Consider the following 10,237-nt stretch of genomic DNA (forward strand, 5'->3'; position numbering starts at 1 on the left):
AGGTCAGGAGTTCAAAACCAGCCTGAGTGAGACCCCGTCTCTACTATAAAAATAGAAAGAAATTAATTGGCCAACTAATATATATATATATATAAGTTAGCTGGGCATGGTGGCTTGTGCCTGTAGTCCCAGCTACTCGGGAGGCTGAGGCAGGAGGATCACTTGAGCCCGGGAGTTTGAGGTTGCTGTGAGCTAGGCTGACGCCACGGCACTCACTCTAGCCTGGGCAAGAAAGCGAGACTCTGTCTCAAAAAAAAAAACAAAAACAAAAGGGGAGACTTGGGTGTACAGTATATGGGAATTCTCCGTGCTATCTGTGCAACATGTCTATAAATCTAAACCTTTTTATTTTATTCTAAAATAAAAAGTTCAGGCCGGGTGAGGTGGCTCATGCCTGTAATCCTAGCTCTCTGGGAGGCTGAGGCGGGCGGATCGTTTGAGCTCAGGAGTTCAAGACCAGCCTGAGCAAGAGCGAGTCCCCCGTCTCTACTATAAATAGAAAGAAATGAATTGGCCAACTAATATATCTACAAAAAATTAGCCGGGCATGGTGGCGCATGCCTATAGTCCCAGCTACTCGGGAGGCTGAGGCAGGAGGATCGCTCGAGCCCAGGAGTTTGAGGTGGCTGTGAGCTAGGCTGACGCCACGGCACTCACTCTAGCCTGAGCAACAAAGTGAGACTGTCTCAAAAAAAAAAAAAAAAGTTCAGTGCTTGCTTTGGCAGCACATATACTAAAACTGGAACAATATAGAGAAGATAGCATGGCCCATGCACAAGGATGACACGCAAATTTATGAAGCATTCCATATTTATAAATAAATACATAGATGGATAAAAATAAAACGTTTATTCAAACAAACAAACTCCAACTGGAAAGCTCAACTGGACACCAAGAGACAGTCTGGTGGTGGACGAAAGAGAAAGCGAACACCAGAGCAGAAGTTTGAACATCAGGTGAGTTAGGAACACAAGGCTGTGAGCTCCTCAAGGGCAAGGTCTGAGTCCACCCTTCTCTCCCCATCCCGGGCACACCACACCTACAGCGCGCCCGGACTCAAGATCTGTGCAGAGGAAACGGGTGTGAGCCAGTCAGTGCAAGACGCCTCCGCAGGCTGCCAGGTTCAGGGTTCCTGGTGTGGCCCTCCCAGGGGTGAGGGAGACTGGAGAGTTGTCATTAATAAGTCATCACATTCAGAAAGAAGGGGAAGTAGCTGCCAGAGGTGATGAGAGAAGAGGGAGCACGTTGGTTTCCTGAGGCTGGTAATGGATCGGTAATGACCAATTCACACTCCGGAGTCTAGACTCTTTCCCCTATGGTCAGGAGGACGGATGCCCACCAGCTGGCTGGAGCTGGAGTGTGGTCTCCTAAGATGCAGAGGGGGGAGGGGGGACTTGAAGATGTTGCTGAAGGCTTTAAATAGCCACAGAGATGGGGGAGGAAGGGAGGAAGCAGTGAGTAGGGCGGGAGAGAGGGTGGTCAGGCAGGTTTGTGGGCCCAGCTGAGAGCCATTCCCCAGGGCTAGGGGAATTTCCCCAGCAGCAATCGCAGCCCCTTATAGGAAGGGAAGGTGGGCAGCCACATGCCCTGGAGAAAGACCTAGAAGGACAGAGAGTCAGGGTATGGCCAAGAGAAAGAGGGAGGGGCAGTCCATGGGTTCAAAGCAGAATGGGGAAGGCAGAAAAGACAGGAGGGTAGGAGGTACTGGGAAATAGAGGACCAGGGGCCTGCTCAGGTGGTCAGGCATCCCTGTAAGCTCCTGTCGCCCTCCAGAGATGGTCTTGAAAAGAGTAGTGGTGGAGCCGGGCGCGGTGGCTCACGCCTGTAATCCTAGCTCTCTGGGAGGCCGAGGCGGGCAGATTGCTCGAGGTCAGGAGTTTGAAACCAGCCTGAGCAAGAGCGAGACCCCGTCTCTACTATAAATAGAAAGAAATTAATTGGCCAACTAATATATATAGAAAAAATTAGCCGGGCATGGTGGCGCATGCCTGTAGTCCCAGCTACTCGGGAGGCTGAGGCAGAGGATTGCTTGAGCCTAGGAGTTTGAGGTTGCTGTGAACTAGGCTGACGCCACGGCACTCACTCTAGCCTGGGCAACAAAGCGAGACTCTGTCTCAAAAAAAAAAAAAAAAAAGAGTAGTGGTGGAGATGTGGTCTTGCTCTGTCCTTACCTTTGAAATTATCTGGAAATTTAACTTACTATGATCCTTTCACTACCAGAAGATTCCCTCCATTTTATACTTCACATATGAATAACAATCATTTATTAATTTGTTTATTTATTCATTCATGTTGTATGTTTACAATGTGCTTCTTTGAACCCTGGTCCCTGCTAACTTGGAGCTGAACCGTGGGGAAATAAGCTTTTTCTTCTTTAACCCTTCAGATGAAATTACATCTTCACCTATGTATAACCCCCATGTAACTACCACCCAGATCAAGATACAGAACATTTCCAGAACCCCAGAAAGTTCCCTTGTGCCCCTTCCAAGTCAGCCCCGCTCAACCTCAGAGATAATGAATATTCTGACTTCTATCATCATACAGTCATAGGACACAGCGCTTTTGATCAGTTTTTTTCAGAGGGGTTAGGAAGAGCTATCCCAAAGTCATTGGAGTCAGTATCCAGTGGCTCGGTGAGATGAAGTGCTCACTAAAACTTGGAAATAAGATTGCCTTCTGCTTCAGTCAGGGTTTAATCAGGAAAACAAAATATTTCAAGCAGAAAGATTCCCCCTACTGAGAATTTAAGGTACTTACAAAATCACTGGAAGGGCCAGGAGAGCAGAGGTCAGGGGACTGCCCCTGGGCCATTGGCTTCAAAATCATACGACCTTAGCTGCAATCCAGAAATCAGGAAGCTGCCACTTTGGTACCACAAGTGCATATCCCACTACTGTGACTACACATCGGGATGTGGAGTCCAGCCCCTCAAACACGCACGTGTGGGTCTCATTCTGTTCGCCAGCACCACGGTGGCAGGAGAATGGCCTGTGTCATACTTACACATTCTAAAATATCACATAAGGGCATCTCATCAGTGAAATCTAAATTGCATGCAGAAAATTCTAGTGCAAGGGAGTCTGGATAACATAGTTTTTAGCTTTCCAGCTCCTGAGCTATCAGAGGAACCAGGGGAGGGCGTAGAAATGACTGCTGAGTTTCTAGCACACTTTCTAAGTGTTAATCTATATATGTGACATGTTTTATTTATTTATTTTTTTTGAGACAGAGTCTCACTCTGTTGCCCCGGTGAGTGCCATGGTGTCATCATAGCTCACAGCAACCTCAAACTCCTGGGCTCAAGCGATCCTCCTGCCTCAGCCTCCCCAGTACCTGGGACCATAGGCATGCATCACCACATCTGGCTAATTTTTTCCATTTTTAGTAGAGATGGGGTCTCACTCTTTCTCAGGCTGGTCTCAAACTCCTGACCTTGAGCAATCCTCCCACCTCAACCTCCCAGAGTGCTATGATTACACATGTGAGCCACCGCACCCAGCCTGTGACATGTTTCATATAACACAATAGCCACACAGTCACCTCAAAGATATTGAATGGCTTTTAAGCCATTATGATTTTGCTGTTGTTTGGTCAAAAGTATTGACAGACCTTAAAAAAAGATGTACCAGTGAGAAGGCAGAGGTTTGTCAGTGGAAGCATGAAATAAGAGACTGAGAGGAAAGCAATAAAATAAAATGAAAGTGGACGAGCAGCAGGGACTCAGATACAGCTCACCTGTGTTCAGCATTATTCCCAATGGCCGAAAGGAGGAAGCCACCCATGTGCCCATGAACGGATGAATGGATAAAGAAAATGTGGTAGGCCCACATGCTGGAATACTATTCAGCCTGAAAAAGGAAGGCGATTCTGACACATGCTACGACATGGATGAACCTTGAGGACATTACGCTAAGTGAAATAAGCTGGTTACAAAGAGACAAAGACTGTATGATTTCATTCATATGAAGTATCTAGAGTAGTCAGATTCATAGAGTCAGAAAGCAGAATAGTGGCTGCCAGGGGCTGGGGGAACAGGAAAACAGGGAATTATTGTTTAATGGGTACAGAGTTTCAGTTTTGCAAGATGAAGGGGCTCTGGAGATGGATGGTAGTGATGGCTGCAAAACAACGTGTATGTACTTAATGCCACTTAAAATGACTAATACAGTCAATTTTATGTTATATGTATTTTACCACAATTAGAAACAATTTTTTTTTAAAAAAAGAGGAGGCTGGGCCGAGCGTGGTGGCTCACACCTGTAATCCTAGCATTCTAGGAGGCTGAAGCGGGCAGATGGCTCAAGATCAGGAGTTCGAAACCAACCTGAGCAAGAGCGAAAATAGAAAATAGAAAGAAATTAATTGGCCAACTAAAAATATATAGAAATTAGCCGGGCATGGTGGCACATGCCTGTAGTCCCAGCTACTCAGGAGGCTGGGGCAGGTGGATCGCTTGAGCCCAGGAGTTTGAGGTTGCTGTGAGCTAGGCTGACGCCACGGCACTCTAGCCCATGTGACAGAGTGAGACTCTGTCTCAAAAAAAAAAAAAAAGAGGAGGTTGAATTATAAGAATTCTGGGGTATCACACAGATTTCTAAATCAGGAAATGCAGTTGAGTCTCCCCAGGGGTGAGAATCAAGAATTTCAAAGCTGGCAGGAACTGCAGACACATCTGGTCTTTCCTGCCTACTCATTTCTGGATGTTTGCTCCAGAGACTCCTCTCTTTCTGCAGCCCAGCTTCTCCATCTCTGAGTATGCAGCAAAAGATGGTAACTCACAGGTCTCCCTGTTCAACTGTTGTAAAAGAATCACTAGCAGCATCTTTTGGCCCCAACCCCAGAATTCCAGGATAGAGAAGCCCATAAGCCTATTGGCCCAGTCTGGGTCACGTGACCACCCCTGGTTCAGTGTGCCAGGGAGGTGGTCTCCTCAAGTACAGACTGGACTACAGAGATCATGGAAGGGGGTGGGAAGCTCTCATGAATGGCAAGGTGCGGTTCATGAAGTCACCCCCAAAATAATGGCTTCTTACAGTGCCCTGTCAATCTGACATAAATATCCAGTCTGCCCAGTGGGTACATTCCAGCTGCAGAGATGGGTAAAACAGAGCCTAATACATTAAATACTTGCAGTGTATACTCCCCAAGACTATTTTGAGCAACTGGGAGTCCTGTATCACTTGCATTTTTGGAAAGAATACACTAACCAGGTTGACATGAATATGCAGACTACCACATACTTATATATCTCACTGTAAATGAACAAACTGCTATCCGCAACATTAAGATCTCATGAGTTTATTATTTTGGGTCAATGTCATCCAGTTGGATTCACTCTGAGACACTGACAGAACTGAGGTTCTCAGGCTGGAGGGCCAAGAACTGGCTTCTGCCCGATGGTGAATTCTCATGGTAGATACCACCTCTAAGATCTCTTGGAAGACAGCCATTAGCATGCGAACCACAACACTGGCCTTTCTTTGGAAACTTCCATGCTCACTGAAGACGTGTTTTGTAAACATAAGATTCTCCAAACATAAATTGAAACCACATACAAATAATTTCTACCAAGTCAAAGGGAGGTGTCACCTCAAGTTTCAAAAAAGCAAACTAGATATTTTAAATCTTTCTATTGTAAAATATAACACAAAAATGAACATACAGTATCAATGTTCAGAATATGGATAATCAGAAAACGAACACAAACTTTTTTTTTTTAGTGTCGCCCAGGCTTAAGTATAGTAGTGTGATCATAGTTCACTGCAACCTCAAACTCTTGGGCTCAAGCAATTCTCCTGCCCCAGCCTCTCACGTTGACATTTTCTTTTTTTTTTTTTGAGACAGAGTCTCACTGTGTTGCCCGGGCTAGAGTGAGTGCCATGGTGTCAGCCTAGGTCACAACAACCTCAAACTCCTGGGCTCAAGTGATCCTCCTGCCTCAGCCTCCCAAGCGGCTGGGACTACAGGCATGCACCACCATGCCTGGCTAATTTCTTCTCTATATATTAGTTGGCCAGTTAATTTTCTTTCTATTTATAGTAGAGACTGGGTCTCGCTCTTGCTCAGGCTTGTTTCGAACTCTTTTTTTTTAAGAGACAGGGTCTTGCTCTGACACCCAGGCTGCAGTGCAGTGGCACAATCATAGCTCACTGTAACCTCGAACTCCTGCTGACCTCTCAAGCCATCCTCCCACCTCAGCTTCCAGAGCAGCTAGGACTACAGGTGCATGCCACCACACCCAGCTAATTTTTTCTAATTTCATTTTTTTTTATGTTACCCAGGCTATTCTTACACTCCTATCCTCAATCAATCTTCCTGCCTCGACCTCCCCAAGTGCTAGGGTTATAGGCACAAGTCACCATGCCCGGCTTAGAAACATTCTAGTACATGTATTTTGGCACATGTAAGTGCACATTCCTATAGCATTTATCCAAGGAGTGGAACTGCTGGCTTATAGGGTATATATATCTTCAACTTTAATAGATTAGGCAATATTCTCCAATATCATTGCACCAATTTCTACTCCTACCAGCACAAGATGAGAGTTTCAGTTGATTCACAATCCTTGCCTATATTTGGCATGGTCAGGCTTCTTAACTTTTGCCAATCTAGTGGTGTGCTATGATATCCCATGATTTGCATTTCCCTAACTACTAATGAAGCTGAGCATCTTTTTATATATTTACTGGACTTTAGATTTCCTGTTTTGTAAAGTGCCTGTACAAGTCTGGAGCACATTTTTCTATCAGGTGGTCTTTTCTTATCGATTTGTAGGGGTGATTTTTTTTTTTTGAAACAGATTCTCACTCTGTTGCCTGGGCTAGAGTGCTGTGGCATCAGCCTAGCTCACAGCAACCTCAAACTCCTGGGCTCAAGCAATCCTCCTGCCTCAGCCTCCTGAGTAACTGGGCCTACAGTCATGTGCCACCATGCCCGGCTAATTTTTTCTATATATTTTTAGTTGTCCAGTTAATTTCTTTCTATTTTTTTTAGTAGAGTCGGGGTCTCCCTCTTGGTCAGGCTGGTTTCCTGACCTTGAGCAATCCTCCCGCCTCAGCCTCCCAGAGTGCTAGAATTAGAGGTGTGAGCCACCACGAGTGGCCTGTAGGGGTGATTTATATACTCTGGATACAACTTATCTTTTCTCATTTTGTGGCTTGTATTTTTATTTACTTTATGGTGTCTTTTTTTTAAAAGAACAGTTTTAGATTTACAGAAAGATTGAGAAGATAGTACAGAGAGTTCCCATATACCCTGCACCCAATTTTCCCTATTATTAACATTAATATGGCCCATTTATCACAATTAATACTGTAATATTGATATATTATTATTAGCTAGAGTCCATACTTTATTCAGATGTCCTTTTTTTCTGTTGCAGGATCCCACCCAGGACACCTCATTGCATTAAGTGATCATGTCTCCTTAGGCTCCTCTTGGCTGTAACAGTTTCTCAGACTTCCCTTGTTTTTGACGACCTTTGAGGAGTAGTGGTCAGATATTTTATAGAATGCCTCTCTACTGGCATGTGTCTGATGTTTTTCTCATAATTAGACTGGGGTTATGAGTTTTGGGGAGGAAGGTCACAGAGGTGAAGTGCCATTCTCATCACATTGCATCAAGGGTACACACTGTCAAAGTGACTGATCACTGTTGATGTTGACCTTGATCACCTGAGATAGTGTTCAGTCAGGTTTCTGCATTGTAAAGCTACTCTCCCCCTCCCCCACCTTTCCATACTATATATGATGTCTTTCGAAGAACAGAAATTCTTCATTTTAATTTAATAGAGGCTGCATGGTCTGAGGGGCGTAGCATGATCTTGGCCCCCACAGGGCTCCCAGATGGCTGATTTGCAGACACCAGGCTATGTCAACAAGCTCACTCTGGGATCACTCAGAACTCACTGCTGGAATTAATTGGGGAGTGGGTAGGCAGGGTTAGAGAAGCAAATGGAATTATTATTATTTTTTTTTTTAAAGAGAAGTAAGGCTTTATTTCCTTGTTTTGCAAATAAAGCTGGCTGAGTTGGTTCTTTTGGTGATTAGTCAAAGAGACCAAATCCCATATCTTTGTCCGACTCCTCTGACTCCTCCTTGACTTAAAAATACGGACTGCTTCATGATGATATTTACATGTCATCCTTGTACAGGGGCCATGCTAATCTTCTCTGCATCAGTCCAATTTTAGTATATGTGCTGCCGAAGTGAGCACTACGTATTCTTTCACATCTTGCAACTGGACCTCTAGTTTTGAAATTCAAGAGCCAAGAATTTGACATCTTTGTTTTCTGGTTCTCCTCTGAGAAATCCTTCGCAGAGGACAATGAATGGCTGGAGTCTTGCCTGTTTGGCCTGGGGGGAAGGGGAGGAAGTCTTCTTTTAGGCTAACAAATAGGGTCATAACTTCAAATACAGTATTATCCTGCCCCCCCACACACATTCACCTCTAAATGCTTCAATGGAAAAGTTAACCACGCATCACGGGTTGTTTACTGAGCACTAAAGATTGAATCAGAAGGGCTGCATTCATAAAGCAGAACTGCTGACGATTCAGAATGTGACCTTGAGTATATGCCCTTCCCTTGCTTTCAATCTCTCAATCTATGCAACAAGAAGGCTTCCTACAGTGTTTATCTTGCTAAATTCCAAGGCTACAGGGAGCAGCATTGCGCTTTGAGACTTCAGGTGAAAAGAGGTCTTAGATGTAAAGGATAAGCTATTCACCCTTAGCCTGAAAAGGGGTGTTAGTTCCCAAGACATAAACAGAGTATGAGAGGTTATAAGATTGTGAGGTTTTCTTGGTGAGGGGAGGGATTTATTTTCTATTCTAATCTATTTATAATATTTTTGGTCTTCCTCAAATTCAAAGAAATAAGAATGTCCTAGAACTCTTTTAATAACAGAAAAATTCACTCATTTCCCTGTTTCTTTAGGCTTGGTGAAATTGCAGGAGCTGTACTCTGCTCCACTTTTAGCTGATTATGTCCATAAATAAGGTTAATTTAGATAATCTCCCACAGAGCCTGTGGTTCAAAACCTGTTCTAGGATATGCAGCAAGATGGACAAAGAATGAAATTTTAGTTGATGTGAAGAGAAGTGAATTCATCATGCTGAAAAATGAATTTTTAGAAAAATGATTAAATTTTTTCAAGTCAGTCATGTCAGAGTCGATGTTTTGGAAATTAGCTGCTTTAGACATTTTGGTTCTAATAATTTCACATTCCTAAGGCAAAAATATCTCTTCTTCCTTTCAGATTTCTTTAAAGTCACATTTGTGCAAATTCTCCTCTGGAAAAATGCAAATTTAAGAGTTAAAAGTTTCCTGTTTCCCAAAGTTGAGTGATGAAATCCAGACTCCATTCTCTAACTTGAGAATGACTTTGGTAAGCATACTGGGTTCCAGAAAGTTCAAATTGAGTATTTGGGAAGTGTTTTTCCTTTTTTTGGAGACAGAATATCCCTGTCACCCAGGCTAGAGTGTCATGGCATCAGCCTAGCTCACAGCAACCTCAAACTCCTGGGCTCAAGCAATCCTTCTGCCTCAGTCTCTTGAGTAGCTGGTACTACAGGCATATATATATATATATATTTTTTTTTTTTTTTTTTTTTTTTAGTTGTCCAGATAATTTCTTTCTATTTTTTTAGTAGAGACATGGTCTTGCTCTTGATCAGGCTGGTCTCAAATTCTCAAACTGCCCTCAAGGGATCCTCCCGCCTTGGCCTCCCAGAGGGCTAGGATTACAGGTGTGAGCCACCATGCCTGGCCTGGAAGTGTTTTTCTGATTCTAGTTTTCACTTAGGAAAACCTAGGCAAGTTTTTCCTAGGGTAGGTCTTCTACCTGGGAACTCCTGGGGTCACTGCTGCTTTCAACCTACTTACCTTTATTCTGCCCTCCTTTCCAAGAAGAAAATGGAGACTGGGAACTGACGAAACAGTAAGGCATTCCCCCCCCCCCAAGTCTGTCCTATATTGTGCATTTAACAATGTTCAAACACCTTCAATGACCCCCCCCCATTTCCTACCAAATAAAGTGTAGTTCTTTTATGTACAATTCAAGATCCTCAATAAATATGTCCCTGAGAGTTTTAGCTCTCTGTGTCCCCCTCTCCCATATAATCTCTTTGGTCAAACTAAACAGTTAATGCTCAACCTGACAGAGGTTTCTCCCTGCCATACCTTACAGTTTTTGCTGGAAAAATCTCCCCATCCCCCATCCTTGACCTAGATGGA

The 10,237-nt window shown here is 44.0% G+C and overlaps 2 non-coding genes across 2 annotated transcripts; one reads left to right on the plus strand and one right to left on the minus strand.

Moving 5' to 3' along the window:
- The first annotated feature begins 709 nt into the window (after positions 1–709).
- LOC142866036 (U6 spliceosomal RNA) lies at positions 710–815 on the plus strand. The gene has a single exon (XR_012916108.1). It is a non-coding gene; the product is annotated as a U6 spliceosomal RNA (small nuclear RNA).
- A 7,291-nt stretch (positions 816–8,106) lies between these two features.
- LOC142866045 (U6 spliceosomal RNA) lies at positions 8,107–8,217 on the minus strand. The gene has a single exon (XR_012916117.1). It is a non-coding gene; the product is annotated as a U6 spliceosomal RNA (small nuclear RNA).
- Between the last annotated feature and the right edge of the window lie 2,020 nt (positions 8,218–10,237).

This window comes from Microcebus murinus, chromosome X, assembly GCF_040939455.1.
Source record: "Microcebus murinus isolate Inina chromosome X, M.murinus_Inina_mat1.0, whole genome shotgun sequence".
NCBI classification, from domain to species: domain Eukaryota; kingdom Metazoa; phylum Chordata; class Mammalia; order Primates; family Cheirogaleidae; genus Microcebus; species Microcebus murinus.